Source organism: Manis pentadactyla, chromosome 12 (genome assembly GCF_030020395.1).
Source record: "Manis pentadactyla isolate mManPen7 chromosome 12, mManPen7.hap1, whole genome shotgun sequence".
Taxonomy (NCBI): Eukaryota; Metazoa; Chordata; class Mammalia; order Pholidota; family Manidae; genus Manis; species Manis pentadactyla.
In genome coordinates this window covers 24388936-24414688 of record NC_080030.1, presented here as the reverse complement: position 1 = coordinate 24414688, position 25753 = coordinate 24388936, and the positions used below count along the sequence as shown (strand labels likewise).

The 25753-nt window shown below is 39.1% G+C and overlaps 1 pseudogene; it reads right to left on the bottom strand.

Moving 5' to 3' along the window:
* The window catches only part of LOC118920068 (olfactory receptor 7A10-like), a 29089-nt pseudogene extending 5310 nt beyond the window's left edge, over positions 1-23779 (bottom strand).
* Positions 23780-25753: the final 1974 nt, after the last annotated feature.

Sequence of the window (25753 nt, the reverse complement as noted above, 5' to 3'; positions counted from 1 at the left end):
GAAAAAACATTTTTTCCATAAGACAAATGTTGTGATTAATTTATGGTATGAAACAACTTACAAATTGAACAACCCAAGAGAAAGATGAGCAGAGAAAATAATCCAATAATTGATGAAAGAACATATACAAAGGACAACAAAAATTGGGTATTTTTCTATCGAGCAAACAGACGTTTTTGTATTCTGTGTGCTTTCACAATATAAGAGTAACCAGTACTTCTTAGGTGAACATCTATAAAATGAAATATTAAACTCTATGGCTGCATCATAGAATCTTAGTAAGGCAAGAAACTCAGAATTATAAAGATAGACCTATTTAAGTGAAGTTTAATACATTTTTATGTCCAAAATATCCCTCCAAAATAGTTGAAAAATAATAATTAAAAAAATAATTTGGTACCACATGATTTCACTTACATGTGGAATATAAAAAATAAATAAATGAACAAGCAAAACAGAAATAGACTCATAGACACTGACAACAGGCTGGTGGTTGTCTTGGAAGAGGGGAGTGGGAGGGTGCATGAAATAGGTGAAGGGGAAAATCAGTGAGAATGTTTGATATCTTAATCTGGGTAGTGGTTACATGAGTGTATACATATGTCAAATACATTGAGTTCTACACTAAGATGGGCATTTTATTGTACATTCCTCAATAAAAATTAATAAATAAATTCCATTGATTTAGAGGAGAAAAAAAGAAATTTGATCCACTTCTGTAAAGCAGGAATAAAAATGTTAAAGGAAAAGTATAAAACAAAACATTTGAAAGGCTGGTAATGGTAGAATAATATGCATCTAATACACGGGCATAATAGCAGTCAATGCAAAGTGGAGATCATAAATACGAATCATTGACCAAACTCAGTAATAGTTGAGAAAATAACAAATAATATCTTAGACCCCAATTAACTTGGGATGTAACTTAAAGAACTGCCACACTGATTGGGGTTGCAGAAGGGTGGGCAGCAGAAGGGTCCTCTCTCCTTTTGCTGGCAGAATGGTCAAGTGCTACAGGCTGGGGAGACAATCTGAAGAATGGTATAAATATGAGACTCATAGGTATTATTTAACACAGGGCTTGCCCATCACAGTGCTGTTGAGTGTTTAGGGCAGAACCTTCTCTGTTGGGGGTCTGTCCTGTGCATTGTAGGATATTTTCAGCATCCCTGGTCCCGCTCACCTCCAGTATGACAGCCAAATATTTCTCCAAACACACTTCAGTGATCCCTGGGAGACAAAACTGCTCCTGGATAAAATCAGAGTTTAAACTCAACAATTATAAAATATATTTGTATCTTTGATGTAATAGCAATGTAGTGATAAAGACAATGGAAAACCTTACAAACCATGAGTGGCACAGCCACACCATGGCAGCCATTAGAGTAGTGAGTTCTTGATACACTAGCTGATTGGAAGCAAACCTGTAAGGGATTATTGAAGGAGTCAGAAGGACCAGAGGGGAAAATGTTAAATAAAACACTAAGAACAGGAATATAGCCAATAATATTGTAATATTTTTGTTTGGTAGCAGATGGTAACGACACCGTGGTGAGCATTTATAACATATGCAAATTGTCCAGTCACTATGTTGTACATAGGAAACCAATATAAGATTTTATATCAACTAGAGGCAGAGCCAAGATGGCGGCATGAGTAGGACAGTGGGAATCTCCTTCCAAAAACATACATATTTTTGAAAATACAACAAATACAACTAATCCTAAAAGAGATACCAGAAGACACAGGAAAAAAGCCAGACTACATCCACACCTGCGAGAACTCAGCGCCTGGTGAAAGGGGTAAGATACAAACCCCGGCCCAGTGGGAACTGAGCGCCACTCACCCCACCTCCCGGCGGGAGGAGAGGAGTCAGAGCAGGGAGGGAGAGGGAGCCCAAGACTGCTAAACACCCAGCCCCAGCCATCCAGACCAGAGTGCAGACACAGTGCATGCGTGGAGTGCTGGAAACTAGGGAAACAGGACAGCAAGACCTTTAAGCAGGTCCCGAAGCCGGCACCCCTGTGACAAAGAAAAGTGAGTGCTTTTTGAAAGTCTTAAAGGGACAGGGATGCCACAGTTGGACAGAAGCATCCTGGGTCACAGTCCAGCAGGTGGAAATTACAGGGAACTCTGGGCACACTAACCCCCTGGGCAACAGCTCTGAGACCCCTCACGGAGGTAAACAGCCAAACAGCCCCCCATCCATTACCCGTACAGGGCTGCGCCATAGCAGAGAAGCAGCCTGAGGTTGGCCATGCCCACAGCAAGGGAACTTAATACATATGGGTTGGGCAAGATACAGAGACCCAGTCTACACGCAATTGCCTAACACAAGCCACTAGGGGTCGCAGTTGTCCCAGTAAATAAAGGCCAGGAGCAAGTGGAAAGCCTTGGCTCTCCCAGCTGACAGAAAGTCAATAGTTCACCACTGCACCTATCAACATGAAAAGGCAAAAAAATTTGATCCAGGCAAGACTAAACCAGACAGCTTCGACATCTTCTACATCTTCCCCTGAGAAGGAACCTGGGGAGATAGATTTAACCAGTCATCCTGAAAAAGAATTCAAAACAAAAGTCATAACCATGCTGATGGACTTGCAGAGAAATATGCAAGAACTAAGGAGGGAGAATACAGAAATAAAACAAGCTCTGGAAGGACTTCAAAGCAGAATGGACGAGATGCAACAGACCATTAATGGACTAGAAAACAGAGAACAGGAATGCAGAGAAGCTGATGCAGAGAGAGATAAAAGGATCTCCAGGTATTAAAAAATCTTAAGAGAGCTGAGTGACCAATCAAAACAGAACAATATCCACATTATAGGGGTACCAGAAGAAGAAGAGAGAGGAAAAGGGATAGAAAGTGCTTTGAAGAAATAATTGCTGAAAACTTCCCCAAACCAGTGGAGGAAATTGCCTCTCAGACCACAGAGGAACACAGAACTCCCATGACAAGGGATCCAAGGAGGGCAACACCAAGACACATAATAATTAAAATGGCAAAGATCAAAGACAAGGACAAAGTATTAAAGAAAGCCAGAGAGAGAAGAAAAGGTCACCTACAAAGAAAAATCCATCAGGCTACATCAGACTTCTCAACAGAAACACTATAGGCCAGAAAAGAATGGCACGATATACTTAATGCAATGAAACAGAAGGGCCTCGAACCAAGATTACTATATCCAGCACGATTATCATTTAAATATGAAGGAGGGATTAAGCAATTCCCAGACAAGCAAAAGTTGAGGGAATTTGACTCCCACAAACCTCCTCTACAGGGCATCTTAAAGGGACTGCTCTAGATGGGAGCACTCCTAAAAAGAGCACAGAACAAAACACCCAACATACGAAGAATGGAGGAGGAGGAATAAGAAGGGAGAGAAATAAAGAATCATCAGAATGTGTTTATAATGGGTCAATAAGCAAGTTAAGTCAGACAGTAAGATACTAAAGAAGCTAACCTTGAACCTTTGATAGTCACAAACTTAAAGCCTGCAATAGCAATAAGTACATACCTTTCAATAATCACCCTAAATGTAAATGGACTGTATGCACCAATCAAAAGACACAGAGTAATAGAATGGATCAAAAAGCAAGACCCATCCATATGCTGCTTACAAGAGACTCACCTCAAACCCAAAGACACACACAGACTTAAAGTCAAGGGATGGAAAAAGTTATTTCATGAAAACAGCAGAGAGAAAAAAGCAGGTGTTGCAATACTAGTATCAGACAAAATAGACTTCAACATAAAGAAAGTAACAAAATATAAAGAAGGACATTATGTAATGATAAAGGGCTCAGTCCAACAAGAGGATATAACCATTATAAATATATATGCACCCAATAGAGGAGCAATGACATATGTGAAACAAATACTAACAGAATTAAAGGAGGAAATAGAATGCAATGCATTCATTCTGAGAGACTACAACACACCACTCACTCCAAAGGACAGATCCACCAGACAGAAAATAAGTAAGGACACAGAGGCATGAACAACACACTAGAACATGGACCTAATAGACATCTACAGAACTCTACATCCAAAAGCAACAGGATACACATTCTTCTCAAGTGCACATGGAACATTCTCCAGAATAGACCACATACTAGGCCACAAAAAGAGCCTCAGTAAATTCCAAAAGATTGAAATCCTACCAACCAACTTTTCAGACCACAAAGGCATAAAAATAGAAATAAACTGTACAAAGAAAGCATAAAGGCTCACAAACACATGTAGGCTTAACAACACGCTTCTAAATAATCAATGGATCAATGACCAAATCAAAATGGAGATCCAGAAATATATGGAAACAAACGACAATAAAAACACAAAGCCCCAACTACTGTGGGATACAGCAAAAGCAGTCTTAAGAGGAAAGTATATAGCAATCCAGGCATATTTAAAGAAAGAAGAACAATCCCAAATGAATGGACTAACGTCACAATTATTGAAATTGGAAAAAGAAAAACAAATGAGGCCTAAGGTCAGCAGAAGGAGGGACATAATAAAGATCAGAGAATAAATAAATAAAACTGAGAAGAATAAAACAATAGCAAAAATCAATGAAACCAAGAGCTGGTTCTTCGAAAAAAATAAACAAAATAGATAAGCCTCTAGCCAGACTTATTAAGTGGAAAAGAAACTCAACACAAATCAACAGAATCAGAAATGAGAAAGGAAAAATCATGAAGGACCCCAGAGATATACAAAGAATTATTACAGAGTACTACAAAAACCTATATGCTAACAAGCTGGGAAACCTAGGAGAAATGGACAACTTCCTAGAAAAATACAACATTCCAAGACTGACCCAGAAAGAAACAGAAAATATAAACAGACCAATTACCAGCAACAAAATGAAGCGGTAATCAAAATACTACCAAAGAACAAAAACCCCGGGCCAGATGGATTTGCCTCAGAATTTTATCAGACATATAGAGAAGACATAATACCCATTCCCCTTAAAGTTTTCCAAAAATTAGAAGAGGAGAGAATACTCCCAAACTCATTCTATGATGCCAACATCACCCTAATACCGAAACCAGTGAAAGACCCCACCAAAAAAGAAAACTACAGACCAATATCCCTGAAGAATATAGATGCAAAAATACTCAACAAAGTATTAGCAAAAAGAATTCAAAAATACATCAAAAGGATCATACACCATGACCAAATGGGATTCATCCCAGGGATGCAAGGATGGTACATTTGAAAATCCATCAACATCATCCACCACATCAACAAAAAGAAAGACAAAAACCACATAATCATCTCCATAGATGCTGAAACAGCATTTGACAAAATTCGACATCCATTCATGATAAAAACTCTCAACAAAATGGGTATAGAAGGCAAGTACCTCAACATAATAAAGGTCACATATGATAAACCCACAGCCAACATCATACTGAACAGCGAGAAGCTGAATGCTTTTCCTCTGTGATCGGGAACAAGACAGGGATGCCCACTGTTCCCACTGTTATTCAACATAGTACTGGAGGTCCTAGCCACAGCAATTAGACAAAACAAAGAAATATAAGGAATCCAGATTGGTAAAGAAGAAGTTAAACTCTCACTGTTTGCAGATGACATGATATTGTACATAAAAAAAACCCTAAAGACTCCACTCTGAAACTACTAGAGCTAATATCGTAATTCAGCAAAGTTGCAGGATACAAAATGAACACACAGAAATCTGTGGCTTACCTATAGCCTAGCAATAAACTAATAGAAAGAGAAATTAGGAAGACAATACCATTCACAATGGCATGAAAAAGAATAAAATACCTGGGAATAAACCTAACGAAGGAAGTGAAAGGCCTATACCCTGTAAAGTAGAAGACACTCTTAAGAGAAATTAAAGAGGTCACTAACAAATGGAAACTCTTCCCATGCTCTTGGCTAGGAAGAATTAATATAGTTAAAATGGCCATCCTGCCCAAAGCAATATACAGATTCTATGCAATCCCTATCAAATTACCAACAGCTTTCTTCAATGAACTGGAACAAATAGTTCAAAAATTCATATGGAAACACTAAAGATCCCGAATAGCTAAAGCAATCCTGAGAAGGAATAATAAAGTGGGGGGATCTCACTCCCCAACTTCAAGCTCTACTACAAAGCCTCAGTAATCAAGACAATTTGGTGCTGGCACAAGAACAGAGCCACAGACCAATGTGACAGAATAGAGACTCCAAACATTAACCCAAACATATATGGTCTACTAATATTTGATAAAGTGGCCATGGACATCTAATGGGGGAAATGACAGTCTCTTCAAAAGATGGTGCTGGCAAAACTGGACAGCTACATGTAAGAGAATGAAACTGGATCACTGTCTAACCCCACACACAAAAGTAAATTCAAAATGGATCAAAGACCTGAATGTAAGTCATGAAACCATAAAACTCTTAGAAAAAACATAGGCACAAATCTCTTAGACAGAAACATGAGTGACCTCTTCTTGAACGTATCTCCCTGGGCAAGGGAAATAAATGCAAAAATGAACAAATGGGACTATATCAAGCTGAAAAGCTTCTTTATAGCAAAGGACACCATCATTAGAACAAAAAGGTATACTGCAGTATGGGAGAATATATTCGAAAATGACAGATCTGATAAAGGGTTGACATCCAAAATATATAAAGAACTCACACACCTCAACAAACAAAAAGCAAATTTTCCAATTAAAAAATGGGCAGAGGAGCTAGACAGTTCTGTAAATAAAAAATTCAGATGGCCAACAGACACATGAAAAGATGCTCCACATCGCTTGTCATCATAGAAATGCAAATTAAAACCACAATGTGATATCATCTCACAACAGTAATGATGGCTACCATCCAAAAGACAAACAACAACAAATGTTGACGAGGTTGTGGAGAAAGGGGAACCCTCCTACACTGCTGGTGGGAATGTAAATTAGTTCAAACATTGTGGAAATCAGTATGGAGGTTCCTCAAAATGCTCAAAATAGAAATACCATTTGACCCAGGAATTCCACTTCTAGGAATTTACCGTAAGAACACAGCACTCCAGTTTGAAAAAGACAGATGCACCCCTATGTTTATCACTGCACTATTTACAATAGCCAAGATCTGAAAGCAACCTAAGTGTCCATCAGTAGATGAATGGATAAAGAAGATGTGGTACATATACACAATGGAATATTACTCAGACATAAGAAAAAAACAAATCTTCCCATTCACAACAACATGGATGGAGCTAGAAGGTATTATGCTCAGTGAAATAAGCCAGGCAGAGAAAGACAATTACCAAATGATTTCACTCATATGTGGTGTATAAGAACAAAAGAAAACTGAAGGAACTGCAGCAGAAGCACAGAACCCAAGAATGGACTAATAGTTAACAAAGGGAAAGGGACTGGGGAGGACGGGTGGGAACGGAGGGATAAGGGCAGGAAGAAAAGAAAGGGGGCATTACTATTAACATGTATAGTGGGGGGGGCACGAGGAGGGATGTGCAACACAGAGAAGACAAGTAGTGATATTATGGCATCTTACTAAGTTGATGGACTGTGACTGTGAATGGGGATGTGGGAGGGGACTTGGTGAAGGGGGGAGCCTAGTAAACATAATGTTCTTCATGTAATTGTAGATTAATGATACCATAATAAAAATAAATTAATAAATATAAAGAACACTGCCCAGTTCTAGTGAAACATGGTGGCATGGATGTAAGGCTGCAAGAGAGCAGTGCAGAGGCTGGAGTGCTGGCAGTGCTCAGGAAGATACTGAGACGGATTTGTGGGCAGAGAAGCCCAGAGGCAGAGACTGGCTTGCTGCATGCAGACTCTCTCTGAATGAACGGGATTCTAGTGGTTAACCTGCCACTGTGGAAATAATTGGGTATAACTCTTTCACCCCAAGAACATTCTACTGTCATTTCTTTGGTCACATTGAATCCACAATGAACTTTCCCATGGCTGAGACCCATTGGCAAGACAGAAAACATCAAATGGAAACAAAACAAAAGGCAACCTACATTATGAGAGAATATATTCATAAAAGATTTAGGCAATAAGAGGTTTACAACTAAAATATATAAAGACCTCATATGTTTTCTCTCTTCTTTCCTACTTTCTTTGACACTTCCTATCTTCTTTTCTGCTTGTCTTCCCTCTCCTTCCCTTCTTCCTTCCTTCTACTCTTTTTTTGACAGAGCTAGTTAAACATATTCCAGAATCTTAGTGCTCCAGGGGAAGTGTGCTGCAAATGTGAACCACATGAAAGTAAATACATTAAACCCAGAATAACAATGAAATTTACTAATTAAAGTGCTGATTTCTCATCAGGTGATGAATGAAGCATTAACCTTATGAAGCCACACAAAAAATACAATAACTACACATACACATCCTGTTCACTTTCCTAATTTGGAAATGAATAATTGGAAAAGCCATAGCTGGCAATTGCTGAGATACTCATAATTGTTTTAATGATTTGTGAGTGGGGGTTTTTAGGGAAGAAAGAGTGAGGGTGTGGAGAAGTTGGGGTTCCTATGGCCAGGATCCTCATTGAACTTAAACCACTTGATGATGTAACTGACCTGTTGCTAGGCTACCACTTCCACACCTGTAGACAATAAGCTATTATTGTGGTATAAAGAGAGCTCGGTCCAGTGCTCTGGGTGGAGGCAGGGACCCTAGTACTTGACCTACTACTGGGAGAACAAACCAGGCAATAAACCCTTCCACCCCAAAGAGACATTCTACTGTCATTTCTTTGACATTCACATTGAATCAATAGTGAACTTGCCAGGGACTGAAATCCATTGGAAAGACAGAGGGAAAGCTTCTGAAAGTATTTCCAACTATCAAAATATTAAAAGAAAATACTTGTTATCTAAACAACTATCTGAATTGGTGATCACATAAATATTATTTCAAGGAACAGGTATTGTAATGTCTGTTGAATCACCACTTATGTATCTGATTGTTCAGAAGTTAGTTAGATTTTGACCCATGACTGTGAATTATTGTAAACAAAATCAGATTATAACTCTAGTTTCAGATGTGATTTTTTTTGGTAGATAAACATAAACCTTGGCAATGGACATCGACTTTGATACAAGACAAATAATTTCTCTCCAAAAGTGTATAATGGAAGAGCAGTTGCTTTTATCTGGCAGTGAGCCAGTATCCTTCATTACTCAATGTCCTCTGTGGGGAAAGTTGAATTTCCTATGGCCACTATCCTGCCTGAACCTAAACTACTTGATGATGTATTTGGCCTACCACTAGGTTCCTGCTTCCCAACAGGCAATATACCTGATTGAGTTACTGAGTGAGTCACTATATAAAGAGCTCTGCCCAGTGTTTTGCACAGAGGCAGAGACAAAGGAGGATAACAGACCTGAAAACTGTTGGATGCAGATATAATTCTAGTGTTTGACCTATCACCAGGAGGACAAGCCAGGTAATAAACCCTTTTACCCCAGGAACGTTCCATTGTCATTCATCAGTCTCACTGAATCCATAGTGACCTTGCCTACTGCTAAAACCCATTGGCAAGACATCTTTCTATGATTTTATGACCCAAAATCCAGTATTAAATATTTCACTAAGTAAAATTGATTTAGTGGATTCTGTTTACTACCATGAACTCAAAGAACTCAGAGAGGTTAAAAATCATTGAAGAAATACAGGAAAACATTACTTATGATTGAAAAACAGATTGAACTTGTATGTAAAGTAAATTTCAGATTATCTACCTACTATTTAATAAAAGTATTATGTTTTAGGCCTGCTAGAACTTTCAGGCCTACTAGCAAATAGCTGCTTCTAGAACTAAGGACTGTCATGCAGAGACTGTTTCTCTTCTGATAAGTTTCCAAGAGCCAGATTTATGCCCTTATTTCTAAGACTGTAGAAGAAGGGGTTCAACATGGGTGTGACCAGAGTGTACATCACTGAGGCTATTGCACTTCCTCTAGAGTTCTAAATAACAGCTGAACAAAGATGCATTCCAATACATGTCCCATAGAAAATGGAAACAACTGAGAGGTGAGACCCACATGTGGAAAATGCTTTATAACCACCAGTAGCTGATGAAATTCTCAAATGGAGGTTACAATCTTAGAGTAAAACTAAAGGGTTCCAGTGAGTGGAAAAGTACCTCAAACTCCACTTGTCAAATTTATCACAAGGCCACTGAGGAAGGTTTCAAGAGAGCAAGTTGGATCACCTGATTGAGTTGGCAGAAAAAAATGAATGTTTTCCAGCTCTGCAAAAAGAGAGTCATGAAAATCCATGTAACAGAGACAGTAGAACACTCATGTCTTGCCAATGGGTTTCAGCCCCAGACAAGTTCACTATGATTCAATGGGACTTTACAACAATGACAGCGCAATGTTCTTGGGGTGCAAAGGCATATACCCAACATTATTCCCATGGTGGGAGGTCAATCACTAGAATCCCATTCACTCAGAATGAGTCTGCATGCAGCAAGCTGGTCTCTGCCTCTGGGCATCTTTGCCCCTGCAGCTATTTCAGTCCCTGTATTTGATGCTGCCACCACTCCAGTCTCTGCTCTCCTAAAACCTTGCAGCCCTGCAGCCCTTCAGCAGCCCAGGGCACTGGGCAGAGCTCTTTATATGCAGTCAATAACAATGTATTGCCAACACATGTGTATTGAGCAAGCCAACCAGGGGCCAGTGAGAATCCTAGCCATAGGAACCCTCACTTTCTCCACAACTCAATAACCAAATCCAGAAGCATGAGGCCACAGGACTTGGGGTTCATGATGGCCGTGTAGTGCAATGAGTTACAGATGGCCACAAACTGGTCATAAGCCATCGCTGTTAACAGGATGTTGTCTAATATTCCAAAGAGCATAAAGAAAGATCTTGATGAGGCAGACTTCATATGTGATGACTTTGTTCTGAGTCAGGGTATTCAGCAGCATCTTGGGGATGGTGATGGTGAAACAAGTATCTGAAAAGCATAGTTTTAGAGGAAGAAGTCCATGGGGATGTAGAGGTGGAAGTCAGTGATAATGGCCAGGATGATGATAACATTCCCAATGAAGGTGAGCAGGTGCATAATCGGGAGGAACCCAAAGATGACAGGAAGTAATTCTACATCTTTTGAGAGCCCCAGGAGGATAAATTCTGAAACATATGTTTGGTTACCTTGTTCCGTGAAGTTGATGAAATGGCAGAAATAGAAAAAATAGCAATTCAAATTTAGCCACAAGAAGAGATCAAGAAATTAACAGAGAATAAATCAAGATATCCATCAGTAGGTGAATGGATAAATCAACTGTGGTGCATCCAGACAATGGAATATTACTCTGTGCTTTTAAAAATGAGCTTTCAAGCCACAAAACGACATTGGAGAATCTTAAATGCATATTATTAATAGAAAGAAGTCGATCTGAAAAGGCTTCATGCTATATGATTCCAACTGCATGTCATTCTGCATGAAGAAAAGGCAAAACTATGAAAACAGAAAAAATTATTAGTTGTTGCCAGGGATTGTGGTGCGAGTTAGAGGGATGGATATCAAGTGGAACACAAAGGAGTTTTAGATCAGTGCAAATCTCTGTATGATGCTATAATTTTAGATACATGCCTGTTTTGTGCTTGTGTCAGCCTGTTGATAACCAGTGTTGTGACAGGCCCTTGTGTTCTTATGATTGCAAGACATCCTCAGCAATACCCTCCAGGAGACTTTGAAAGAAAAATTCATTATTCGCAAGTCCTGGAAAACATATGACACACCTAGGTCCACATGGCAAGGTCACAGGCAGAAAAGGGAGAGAGAGCACATGTGGATTGGGATTCTGCCTTTACTGGGGTCAAGAGTGAGGAAGTAGCATTTGTGTGTTCACTCACTAACAGTGAATTTAAAACATAAGTGCAGGAATCAAAAGCATGGGAATAGAGAAAGGAGGGAATGGTCAGTTATCTAAATTAACCATATTCCTAAAACAAAAGAAATATGAGGGGCTTTCCTGGCTCTTTGTCTAGTTGTGTGGCTGGAAATGAGTTTTTCCTTCAAAGATAACCATCTTTTAAATGGATTACTCTTTGAGGTGGAGGTGTCAGTAAGATAATGATGTGTCCATATAGTTTAATCATTTGTAACAAATGTACTGCTCTGGTGGAGGAGGTTGGTAATGGGGATGGATATGCCTGTGTGAGGGAAGGGAGTATAGAGAAACTGCTAAATTACCCTAAATTTGCTCTAAAATAAATGCCTTAATTTTTAAAAGCTTTAAAAACCCATAAATGTTATAATTTTATTTAAGACACATTTCGTTAGTTAATTCCTCTATATTATCCATAAGTCTAGTGTCCATTATTTGAAAATATCAGGGAATTTCAAATGCTCCATCTTCTCCTTGATGCCAAAGATCATTAGCCATCCTTGACCTTAATCCAAACATTTTCTGAAAAATGGTATATTGGGAGGGAGACCTCAAAATTGAAAGTCAATGCCAGGGAAGACAAATTGAAGAAGAGCGTTTTAGTGTATACAGAATCTTTATCTAGAATCAGAAATGGTAACTTGGCAGGATAATGTATCATTAATTTTTCCTTTATGTGTTATTCTTCTTGGTTTCCTCAAAGTTACTACCAATAAAGGAGTCCCCTGTGCTATTCCAGATCCCCCATCATCTGTGAAGATGATGTGGCTCACCTAGATGTGATCAAGTAGTAGTGTGAGTTCATCCTTGGGTGATCGATAAAGTTGGAGGCTCTGTCCCCTGCACGGCCATTAAAATGGAACCATTCAAGAGCCTATGGAGGACATTATTTTGGTTTTGTCATCACTGATGTTAGTACAGTAGTCTTAAGGGGTATAGCAGAAACACCTGTTGTCTCTGTGGCTTTAGGGGTGAATTCCCATAACCCTCATTAATGAGGTATCCTTTTTCTCTCCCTGCTTCCTGAGAGATTTAGTACTCCAGAGGTAAGAGAGAATAACATAATACCAAGTTGTGCCAATTTTAACCCTTGGGAGATATCTTTGGAGCTCCAAGTTCACCTGTTATTCTACTATTTTCCAGGAGGAAATCATCTCCCTCTAGATGTGATATCTGTAATGCAGGGTACTCCCTAATGATTTTACCATCCATCTCTGGGATACATTTCCTTCTCCAAAGACCTAAAGAACAGAATCGAATATCCCAGTGTTGTAAAAATATTTCTGACCACATCCAACCATACACAGTCTCATCACTGTATTTTTGGTCATGATATCTATGTGGATTCATTGGGAATACAACCAAGATAAAGGGAAATCCCTTCTTATCAAGAGCATATAGGGAGAGAAGCTTATAAAATATTCTCACAGACAAGGGTTTTTGGAGAGTCTACATGTGTTGGGGTACCAATATGCAGAAAATGGTTTTTAAAAATCATCTTTTTATAAGGGAACAGGGCCTATTGCAAGACTGGCTTTCATGTGGCACTTAAAGTTTATTTCACAATAGTGTGTGCCATATAACAATATGTCAATATATTCAAGGAATTATATCATTAGATATAAGAGGACTTTACAGTTCAGACCAGTGAGAGTAGTTACATACATGTCAATCATTTACAGCAAGTGCAATACATCTGTTGGTATATTTCCACACTGTGAATGAGGAGTTGCATAAGCACATTGCAGAGGGATCCAGTCTGTTTGGGGATATTAGGAGAGAAGAAGGAAAATTCTTTGTGAGTAGCAACCTTTGAACCCTGATTAAAAGGAGGACGTGATGTTAATCAGATGAAAGAGTGGACAGATGTGCAAATTGGGCAGAATCTTCATTTATAAATCTGCTTCTAGTCCTTTCACCAAAAATTATAACGTTGAAACTTGTTAACTAGGATGCCAAGTTACAAAATTACATAAAACAAATAAGAAATTCAAGTTTTTTGGGTCAGAGGCAGAGATAACCAGCTGTGATTGGCCTCAAGAATTCAAAACCATTCCCTAATGCTGACAACCTAGACAAGGCACCCAGTCCTTTCATTTAAATGATGATGAGGATGATGATATATTGTTAATACAGAGTGAACTGATGCCCAAGAAGTTTAATGGAGGCAAAAGACTCTTACTGAGAGATCAATTGGAAAATCAATAAAAAGTGAGTAAGAATATTCACATGCTCTCTATGAGGCTTCACACTGTCAACAAATAAATGCACCCAATATTTTTATTCATTAGTATGTAACACAGTGTCCAACAGTTTTGGTTATCCGTATTTGTTAAATGAAACATTAAAAGTCCCTGGATAGAGTATTCAATTGTTAAGTTATTATTAGGCTGTTTGTTTTCCAAGGAGCACATACAAAGTCAAATCTCTGTCCTTTGTTAGAAAGAACACCTAAGGTATGAGGATGGGGTTTCTCATAGACAGCTCTACCCTGACTATTCTCTGGCTCTAGTGGGATTTCTGGAATCTTTAAGGTACGTTTTATAATTTACTTTCTTATATGACAAAGCACCACTCTTATATGCCATACCTATATGAACAGGACATAGACTGGGAAACATGTGGATGAAGGCTGCAACAGAGCCTGAGTTAAGGATGGCTTAAGGAATTAATGCTGGTATGTAATACCTGCAAATAATTAATGCTGATACCTAATACCAGTAAAGTCACATGCTTTGCATACTGAACTCCTTTAAATTTTTGGATTTTGTTTGCTTGTTTGGCATCTTTTTAAATTTAATAAATGCAACTGTCATATATTCCTGGTGGGAAGGTAAAATGGCATGACAACTATGGAAAATAGTTTGGCAGTTCTACAAAATTTAAACACAGAAATTACCATGTGTTGATCCATCAATTCCACTCTTGGGAATATATCCCATAGAACTGAAATCAGGTATTCTAACAAATATATGTGAAAAAATATTCATAGCACCACTATTCACAATAACCAAATGGTGGAAATAACCATTGATTGACTCATGAATGCCCATCCAATTTTCCAATCAAATATTTATCAAGTATTTGACAAATGGGTAAAGACAATCTTGTGTGTCCATGTGGTGGAATATTATTTAACAGTAAAAAGGATCATAAATTGGTAATACAGGCTATAATGTAGGCAAAACTTGAAATATTATGCTAGGTGAAAGAAGCAAAACATCACATAATGTGTGATTCCATTTATGGATTTCCAGAATAGGTAAATCCAGAGACAAAAAGATTACTGATTTTTCAAAGAGTGGGGAGTAGATATTGGAAAGTGACTGTTTAACATGCACTGAGCTTCCTTTGGGTGTGATGAAAATATTTGGGAACTAAATAGACATGATGGTTTCACTGCATTGTGAATGAGCTGCTAATTAATCTACACTTTGAAATCATTAATTACATATTAAGTGAACTTCACCTCTAAATAAATCAATGACATCACTCTGTATATGTCATTTAGCTAATTACTTTTTTCAATCATAATTATGGTGCAAAATGTATTCATGTTCTTACACCTAATGTGGATCAGAGTTTGGAATACTACAGCCTGTGTGCCACTGCCTCTATTTTTTGTTAACTTTTCCTAAATCAACGTTGATCAATTGTTTGCATAAGACTCACTATGCAGACATTTAGTTACTTGAAAATCAGAACATATAACAGAAGTCATGCAGTTTACATTTTGCATGAAGAATACTACCTAATTGCCACTAAAAGTTAGACTAGTTTTATTTTTAGCAGAATATTAATTATTTATAATTATTTACTGTGTACTGAAGCTTTAATTTTCTTCCTCATCTGAAGAACATTAGACCCCTTGAGGCAGAGGGGTGATGGATCATGGCTGTTTTAACTTTATTTTTCAGGAAGTAAGAAAGGAATGGTTGATGAGATCAAGTCCAGGATTAGAGTTTCAGCCAAACCTGTCGGTAAGTGATGAAATGTCTTCTTTGTTTTTTAAAATTTATTTGTATTGAAATATAGTTGATATGAAATGTTATATTGGTTTCAAGAATACAACATGGGGATTCAACAGTTAGATACATTATTAAATCCTGAGCTCCAACATGTGTCATTATCATCTGTTAACAATGAAAGACGTTACAGAACCATTGACTATATTATCCATGCTTTCACCCTCTGACTAATTTATATTACATTTAGATTTTGTACCTTTTTATTGCCTACACCTATTTTACCCACCCACCCCAACTCCTCCCTCATGGTAACCACCGGTCATTTCTAAGTGTATATGACTCCACTGATGTTTTCTTCATTTTGTTTTGTTTTCTTTTTAGATGCTACATATATGTGAAATCATATAACATTTGTCTTTCTCCATCAGGCTTATTTCACTTAGCATGATGTCCTCTAAGTACATCCATGTTGTCACAAATGTGTACTGCCTTCTATAAACAGGCAAAATTAGGAGAGGACATGGATAAAGTAGAAAAGGTGTGTGTTGTCTCAGAAACAGGATATTTTTTACTATCAAAATAATATTTTTACTCTTTCTGTTGATTCTTTCTTCCTCCCTGATGTTCCAAGATTACTCCTTTTCAAAATTAAAATAGTATGTATTTTATTTGTATTTTATAAAAATAATACACACTGCTACATTTCTCTATTTTTTCATTAAACACAAGAATATTGTTTACTACCTAAAAAACTTTTTATCACTAGAAACCACAGATGCAAATTTGAGTTATAGACTATCCCACATAAACACATTTATCTTTTGATATATGTGCATAATAGTAAGTCATTAAACAAAAAGTTCAATATGATATTCTTCTAACATAAGGGAAGTCTAATGTTGGACTATACTTGTGCTGAAAAGTAACAACATCTCAGCCTGAGTTTCTTTATTGGAAAATATTTAGGTGGATATTAGGCATTTTTATATAATTATTCAGGTTATTTTTCTCTCTGAGAAATTTATAATTCATTTTTTTGCAATGTGTCAGCCAATTTCATGTATCATGTTGAATTTATGGTCCATAAATATATTGGTCCATAAAATTGTTACCTCTTTAATGTCTAAATATCAAATGATGGTGTATCATCTTTCATTTATGACCTTGGTAATTTGTCTTCCCATATATTAATTCCCCTAATACCACATATCATATGACACATATTTATGATATCATGTAATAATATCTGAGGACCTTGTTTGAACCAGTCTCATAGCAGCTTGCAAGTATTCATGGGCACTGAAAACATGATGACCAGTTTCTGCATCTGTATGACCCTCAGTTCTCTAAACACTTCCAGAGACCATACTTAAAAGGTATGTGAAAACACCCTCTAAGGTTTTCTAACATCCCTTATTACTGAATAGCATTCCCTTTTGGTAGGTCCACTGTCAATAAACTGTAATGGCAGTCATCACACATACACACACACACACACACACATACACATTAGCATGCCTGTGTTGGTGTTTTGTGCCTGGGAGTATGTGTGCAATATCCTGACACTTCAGCTGATGATAGACAATTATTTTCCTTAGTCCTCTGATGAAGGAGAGGCACCCCAGAGATGGATAGAACAGTCCATCAGAGCCACCATGGATTTTAGAGATCATATTTAAAAATAAACGGACTATTTCTGGGGAAAAAAGGAGTCTAGTGAGACACAGGAAATGTAGGAGCAAAATTGGCAGAAAGTTTATATGTTTTTTCTTTCCTGGCCTCCACAGAGCCAAATTTATCAGGATTTCAAAGGTAATAAATTATTTTATGTAATAAGGTTCTTGAAGCTGAATACTGAAAACATGATCTCCTTCCTACATCTATGTCAGAATACACAACCATGCTCAGGTGATAAGGAGATGCAAATGCATCTTCCAGAGGCCTGAGGACTGATTATATTTCCCTTCCCTTACTGAGGACAGAGATTCTGACTTCATCCACCACCCCAGGAAGAAATTGGTCACCAAACTAACGACTCCTCCCTGATAATTTCTGGTGAGACACACCTTTGCAGATACAGTCTTTTAAATAGTAGTAACTTTATGACCATCAACAGGAGTAACAGGAAAATAAAAGTCTAATAATGTACAGTCCTGAAAAGTTACTTTCCTGATTCTAGGGTGAAATAATGAAGAGCCAATTTTTTTTTCAATGTCTCTTCTCTACAGTTCTCTCCCAATCATGGAGTCTCCCTCCACCAAAAGCATTTGCTTGTTTCTCTTCTTCTCCTTTATCCCCCATTGATGGAAGTATCTATCTAACCTTGTTTCACTATTTGTCCTTATAGTCAATCAGCAAATATTTATACAGTAATTAGCACACATTAGGCAATAAACCATATTCTAGGTTTGAAGGAAAGCATAAGATATTGTTCTTTTTCTGAAAGAACTCAGATTAAACAGGGTAAGATATATAGAACTAAATACACAAAGCACCCTAACATGAAACAGAGATCCTGGTGAAGTGTGTCAAAAAGTAGTCAACTCACCCTGGTAAATCAAATGAGGCTCAATGACAAGCTTACAACTCTACTAAGACTCAAAGGAGGAGTAGAATTATTCCAACTGGAGAAGGGGGAACAGTATATAACAGCAAAATAAAAACAAACAAAAAAAAAGGTTTCAGAGCAGTAAATGTAGGGACTGATTTAAGTGAAAGGTGTGCTTAATAAATAAAAAACAGTTCTATTTTAAATGAATTAGAATCTAGAGTTAACAAGATCCCTGGGAGATCTGTGCACGTATAATTAAAGATTGAGATGTGCTATGTCATCCTCAGTTACCTAACACACAGTAGGTAATTCTGTCTCTTTTAAACACTAGGAACACATCCCTTGTTGAGGAGAGAATGACAGGGCACAGATTCCTTCACACAGTTGACTAAGGGTTCTGTAGGGTCTGCAGCAGCATATATTGGTTGTATCCTTCTCTTTGAGTGGAGAGGTCTAAATATCCGAATCAGGTTACCTGGTGTTCTGTGGATGCTCAGCAGCAGTATGCAGCTGATGGTCAATGCAGTCATCCTAGCCCATATGGCATGCATATTTTTCATTCTATCTCTTTTTTCCCACTAAACATCCATGTGATTATTTTACAGAACCAGACACTAAGCTTCAGAGAGACCAAGGGACCACAGCCAGTTATCTGGATATGCTCCTGAAACCCTAAACACAAGGGTCTTTTCAGTGGGTTAAGTACTGGCCCCTAAAAGATATGTCCATGATCTCAGCCTTGTACCTGTGACTATGACCTTATCTGGAAAAAGGGGCTTTGCAGATGCAAACTTAATGATATAGACATGATGTCATTCTGTATTTAGAGTGGGACATAAATCCAATATTTCCTTATGAGAGAAAGGCAGAATTGGATTTGAGACACATGGGGATAAGGAAAACCAAAGGTTACTTATGTGAAGATAGAGATAGTCATGCATCAGCATATCGAGGAATGTCAAATGCTGCTGATGGATACCAAAAGCTAGTTATTAGGCAAGGAACAGATCTATTCCCAGAGCCTCCAGAGGAAACCAACCATTAGGACACCTTGATTTTCAGACTTCTGCTTTCCATAACTGAGAAGATAAATTATGTTGTTTTAAACCACCCACTTTGTGGTAATTTGTTGTGAAAACCCAGGAAACCAGTGTCCTGCTACTGATTTCCAGGAATACCTAGAGAAGGAGATAACACCATCTTCCAACAGAAGAAACCCTTGGAAGTATATGTAGAGGGGATGACTGGTTATACTTATACCTCGATAGACATCAACAGAGCAATCCCAAGGATCAGGTGCTAAAAAAAATTTCAACACTCCATCTTGTAGGGCTTAAACATGTCTAGGAGATATCAATTGTGGCTGACAAAGTCAGCTGAGTTGGTGTGCAAGGGAGGTGGATTCCATGGGATCCCAAGGGGCAGAACTGGAGCCAACATTGGGAAGCCTTGGGGTACAGACATGTTTTCAACAGAAATGGAGTAGAAGGAGGGTAGGCCTCATATGTGACCATCCTGAGTTTGGGCACACCTCTGCCACGTACTGTGTGATTCTAGAACCTTGTCACCAATTCAAAATAATAAAACCCACCAATTACCAGTCACTCCCCATGGTTGTCTCCTTCTTACTGTTGAAATCACAAGTCTGCTGTCTGTCCCCATATATTAGCCTATTACTGACATTTTATCTCAGTGGAATGACACAAAGGGTAATCTTATGTGACTGGCTCCCTTCACTTAGTATACCGTTCACAAGGTTCATACATTTTGAAACAAATCTGTTCTTTATTGCTTTTCATGGCTGGATAATATTTAATTGAATAGGTATACCACCTTTTGTTTATTTATTCATAAGTTAGTGGGTATATGGTTTGCTTCCACATTTGGGCTATGATGAATAATGTTCTTCTATAGATACTTGTGTGCAAGTTTTTGTGAATGTATGTTTCAATTATCTTGGATGTACATCTAAGGAGTAGAACTTATGGGATATACGGTGATTCTATATGTATCCTTTTGAGGAACCACCAAACTATTTTCCACAGTGGCTGCATGCTTTCATTTTCCCCACCAACAGTATATTAGAGTCCCAGCTTATCAATACCCTCACCAAATTTATAATTGTATACATTTTATAGAAATATTGTTGCTATGAAATATATTGATTTCAGGTGTACAACATAGTGATTCAACAGTTATATACATAATAAAATGGTCACCGTGAGAAGCATAGTTACCATCTGTCAATGTACAAAAATAACATTGACTATAATCCCTGTGCTGTTCTTTCAACATTAGCTGATCTAATGGGCATATACTTATATCTCTTTGTGGGTTTTGCTTATATTTTCCCAGTGACTAAAGATGCTGCACATCTTTTCATGTGCTTTACTGGTCATATGTATATTTTCTTTAGAAAATTAAATATTAAAAGCCTTTGCACATTTTAAATTGAGTTTCAAATGATTTTTGATTTGTAAATTTTCCTTTTATATTATGTATAAAAATTCCTTATAGGATTTTAATTTTTTACTCTCATTCCATAAGGCATCTTTTCACTTTCTTGATAATGTCCTTTGAAACAGAATTTTTAAAATATCATGATGTTTCTATTTCTTGGCAGTTACACCAGCTACATGGAACTGGAACACAAGATTCCAAATTTATCCTTCTTGGATTATCAGAGGAAGTGGACCTGCAGCCTCTTCTCTTTGCACTGTCCTGTTTATGTACATGATCACCATGTTTGGGAACCTGCTCATCATCCTGGCCATTGTCGCAGACTCTCACTTCCACATGATCATGTACTTATTCCTTGTCCACATGGACATATGTTTCACCTATACTCCTGCCCCCAAAATACTACTGAACACTCAGACACAAAGCAAAAGTATTGCTTATGTAGGCTGCATCACCCAGGTACATTTTTCCGTGTTTTTGGAGAGGTGGAAAACTTGCTCCTGACGGTGATGGCTGTTCTGTGTCTATCTGTCACCTCTGGACTACACAGTCATCAGTAACCCCTAGCTCTGCTGCCTCCTGCTTCAGACATCCCGGATCACAACTACCTGCATTCCTTGTTACAAAGCCTAATGATGTTGTGGCTGTCCTTCTGAACAGACTTAGAAATATCCCACATTTTCTGTGAAATTAATCAGGTGATCCACCTTTACCTGTCCTGACACCTTCCTCAATGATGTGGTCATAGGTGTTATTCCAACCTCTGGGGTCTTTTTCTTTAGCTTAAGATTGCACCCTTCATTGTGAAAATTTAATCATCTGGAGCCAAGTGTAATACATTTTACACCTCTCAGTTGTTCTCCTTTTCTCTGAGATATATAAAGACAGGGAGAAAAAAGATTCCCAGTGGGATAAAGGGGGCATTTGATGTCTGTCTCCTAGATAGCTCTGTGACCTCGGACTGGTCACTTCCCCTCTCTGCACTTCACTTCCTTATCTCTCTATTGATAATCACTTGTCCAGATAGGCAGTGAGGGTCTCCAGCTCTAATCTATTTTGGAACAAGCCTTGGAGGTGTGGGGGATGGACCCTGTTTCTGAATCACAAGCGTCTAAAAACACTCAATGGGCTTACTTGGCTCTCAGACTGTATTTTGCCAAGCTCTACTCTAGATCAGTGTTGTGGATAGATCTGCAATGATGGAAGTGTTCTGTATCCATACTGTCAACTATAGTAGTTACATGTGACTATTGAGTAATTGAAGTCTAGGTATTGTTTCCAGTTTTTATGGTTACAATATTTAATATTACTGAGATACCAGATATTTCATTTTATCTAATTAAATTGATTCAAATTTAAGTAGGGACTATGGGTGTACCATATTGGACAGCACATTTATAGAGTTAGACTGGGTGGGGCATGTGCACATATGGCAACCTGTGACTCTCCTCAGTGTGCCCAGTGTGTGCTATGTGTCCCTTCTCCCATGCAGTTTATGTTGGAGTTGGCAATAACATAAATAGGCAACTAAAAATTATAAATGACTGAGTGTGAACTGATGCAAATTTTGGAGTGGTAACCAGAGAAAACTTCCTGGAGGACTTTACACTGTAGGCAAATTCTGAAAAAATGAGCATCAAACAACTGGGTAGGGAAGGGAGTGAATGTGTTTTCAGACATAGTAAAAAGCATTTGAGGGGGGCGGAGCCAAGATGGCGGCATGAGTAGTTCAGTGGAAATCTCCTCCCAAAAACATATATACTTACGAAAATACGTTAAATACTACTCTTCCAAAAAGAGACACCAGTGGATATAGTACAACAGCCAGGATACATCTACACCTGTGAGAACTCAACATTACACAAAGGGGGTAAGATAAAAATTGCGTCCCAGCAGGAACCAAAGGCCCTCCCACCCCTGAACCCAGCGGGAAGAAAGGAATTGGAATGGGGAGGGAGTGAAAGCCCAGGACTGCTAAACAACCAGCTCTAGAAATCTGCACCCAGAGTGCAGACACAAGGTGCACAAGGTGCTGGATATTAGAGAAACGAAAAAGCAAAACCTGTGGGCAGGTCCCTGCAACCAGCGCCCCTGAGACAAAAGAAAAGCGAGTGCTTTTTGCAGGCCTAAAAGAGACAGGAACCCAACAGCTGGACAAAGCCATCCCGGCACACTTAGCCAGCAACTGGGAATCCCAGGAAACTTTAGGTGCCCTAACCTCCTGGGCAGCAGAGCAGCTCTGAAGCCCCACACAGCACTAAACAACCTGCAAGTCGTTCCCCAACTGGTGCTGACCCCGACACACCAGACGAGTAGTGGGAGAGCAGCAGCGTATGCAGAGGGCGGTGGCGCCAGACGGGACTGGGAGCAGACTGTGAGTGCTGGCAGCACGAGAGGGGACCGGGAGTGGCCTGTGCAAGCCTGATATGGTGGCAACGAGCATCCCAGGAGCGGCCCATGTGTGCCTGTGACCATGGTGACAGAGGGGCCCAGGAGAGGACCATGTGAGCCAGTGGTGACCAAGCAGCCTGGGAGAGGCCCCCATGCGCTGATGTCCACAGCACCAGAGGGGCCCAGGAGAGGTCCACGCGAGACCTTGGCGGCATAGACCAAGCAGCTCAGGAGCGGCCTGTGTGCACTGGAGACTGCGGCACCAGAGGGGCCCAGAGAAGCAAGTGCGAGCCTGCAGCGGTGGCAACTGACAAGCATGGGAGTGGTCTGTGTGTACCAGCTGCAGCAGCACCAGAGGGGCCTGGGAGAGGCCTGTGCACACCTGCAGCCGTGCCAGAGTGGCCTGAGTGCAGTCTGCTCGCGCTGGCAGATGTGGCACCAGTGGGGCCCGGGAGAGGCTCGTGGAAGCAGGCAGTAGCAGAGGAGAAGCAGCCCATGATCAGCCATGCTCCCAGCAGCCGACCGGAATCCCAGCCTCACACACAGCCGCCTGGGCTAGAACCAAAGACTGCTGCTGGCACACAGCTTCCCGGCAGGGGCACCGCTATTGTGGAGGAGTGCACCCGATGTGCCTGCCACTCCCTGCAGGGCTCTGCACAGCTCTGATGGAGACCCCGCCCCCAGCAGCTTAGGGGATTAACCCTGTGGCTACTCCAGGAGTGAGGGTAACTGACACAGGCAGCGGAGAAAAGCAAGGCATCCAGCAAGCAGGAAAGGACTTTTTTCTCCCAGCTGACTCACCCACAACCTGTCTACAGCTACAGTTATCACCACGAAAAGGCAGAAAGATTTAGTCCAGTCTAAAATAGTACAGACAACCCCTGAGAAAATATCTGCAGATACAGACCTAACCAGTCTCTCTGAAAAAGAATTCAAGAAAAATCATAAGCATTCTGTTGGATCTGCAGAAAAATATGCAAGAGCTAAAGGAGCAAGTACAGAGCAAGACTACAGAAATAAAACAATCTCTGGAAGGACTTAAAAGCAGAATGGATGGGATGCAAGAGGCCATTGATGGATTAGAAACCAGAGAACAGGAACGCATAGAAGCTGACACAGAGATATTAAGGATCTGCAGAAATGAAACAATATTAAGAGAACTGTGTGACCAATCCAAAAGGAACAATATCCACATTATAGGGATACCAGAAGAAGAAGAGAAAAAGGGATAGAAAGTGTCTTTGAAGAAAAATTTGCTGAAAACTTCCCCAAACTGGGGGAGGAAATAGTTGCTCAGACCATGGAAGCACACAGAACTACCGAAAGAAGGGACCCAAAGAGGACAACACCAAGATATATAAAAATTAAAATGACAAAGATCAAGGACAAGGACAGAGTATTAAAGGCAGACAGAGAGAGAAAAGGTCACCTACAAAGGAAAACCCATCAGAATATCATCAGACTTCTCAACAGAAACTCTACAGGCCAGAAGAGAATGATATGATATATTTAATGCAATGAAACAGAAGGTCCTTTAATCAAGGATACTCTATCCAGCACGACTATCATTTAAATATGAAGGAGGGATTAAACATTTCCCAGACAAGCAAAAGTTGAGGGAATTTGACTCCAAAAATCACCTCAACAGGGTATTTTAGAGGAACCTCTCTAGATAGGAGCAATCCTAAAAAGAGCACAGAAAAAAACACCCAACATATGAAGAATGGAAGAGGAGGAAAAGAAGGGAGATAAAAAAAGAATCATCACACTGTGTTTATAATAGCACAATAAGCAAGTTAAGTTAGACAGTAAGGTAGTAAAGGAGCTAACCTTGAACCTTTGGTAACCACAAACTTAAACTCTGCAATGGCAATAACTACATACCTTTCAATAATCACCCTAAGTGTAAATGGACTGAATGCACCAGTCAAAAGACACAGAGTAATAGAATAGATAAAAAAGCAAGACCCATCTACATGCTGCTTACAAGAGACTCACCTCAAACCCAAAGACATGCACAGAATAAAAGTCAAGTGATGGAAAAAAATGTTTCTTGCAAACAACAGGTAGTAAAAAGCAGGTGTTTCAGTACTAGTATCAGACAAAATAGACTTCAAAATGAAGAAAGTAACAAGAGATAAAGAAGGACATTACATAATGATAAAGGGCTCAGTCCAACAAGAGGATATATCCCTTATGAACATATATGCACCCAATACAGGAGCACCAACATATGTGAAACAAATACTAACAGAATTAAAGGAGGAAATAGAATGCAATGCATTCATTTTGGGAGACTACAACACACCACTCACTCCAAAGGACAGATCCAACAGACAGAAAATAAGTAATGACACAGAGGCACTGAACAACACACTAGAACAGATGGACCTAACAGACATCTACAGAACTCTTCATTCAAAAGAAACAGGATACACATCCTTCTTAGGTGTGCATGGAACATTCTCCAGAATAGACCAC